General features: G+C 47.2%; 1 long non-coding RNA gene across 1 annotated transcript in view; it reads left to right on the top strand.

Moving 5' to 3' along the window:
- The window catches only part of LOC126385070 (uncharacterized), a 1,924-nt gene that overhangs the window by 417 nt on the left and 1,119 nt on the right, over positions 1–388 (top strand). Inside the window, exon 2 of the long non-coding RNA XR_007569404.1 lies at positions 22–243. This is a non-coding gene — a long non-coding RNA (uncharacterized LOC126385070). The remainder of the gene's footprint in view (positions 1–21; positions 244–388) is intronic.

The raw sequence follows: 388 nt of genomic DNA, 5'->3' as shown, positions 1-388 counted from the left end.
CAATCAAATGTGGCAAGAGAGGTGGAACAGAGAGGGCAAAGGGAGGCATTTATTTCACATACAAAACAGCATCAGGGTCACTAGGGCAGGTATGGGGCACAGGAGAGAGGGAGTGGTGATAATGAGGTTAAGGCTAGGGCACTGTTCACTTAATAAGTCACTTAAACTGGTAGGGAAGCATCGGACAGGACTGTGTGAGAGGTGTCAGGAAGAGGAGGAGTCAGTGGATCATGTACTTTTGAGGTGTAGGACATATGGGGCACAGAGAGAGGTGATGAGGAATAGTCTGAGGGAGTTAGGGGTCCAAGAGTTTAATTTAAAAGGAGTAATGGAAATGAGTGAGAGAGCACGAGTCAGGGTAGTAGTGAAGTTTTTAAGGGACACAGGG

This window comes from Epinephelus moara, chromosome 23, assembly GCF_006386435.1.
Source record: "Epinephelus moara isolate mb chromosome 23, YSFRI_EMoa_1.0, whole genome shotgun sequence".
Taxonomy (NCBI): Eukaryota; Metazoa; Chordata; class Actinopteri; order Perciformes; family Serranidae; genus Epinephelus; species Epinephelus moara.
This window is presented reverse-complemented; position numbering and strand designations above follow the sequence as displayed.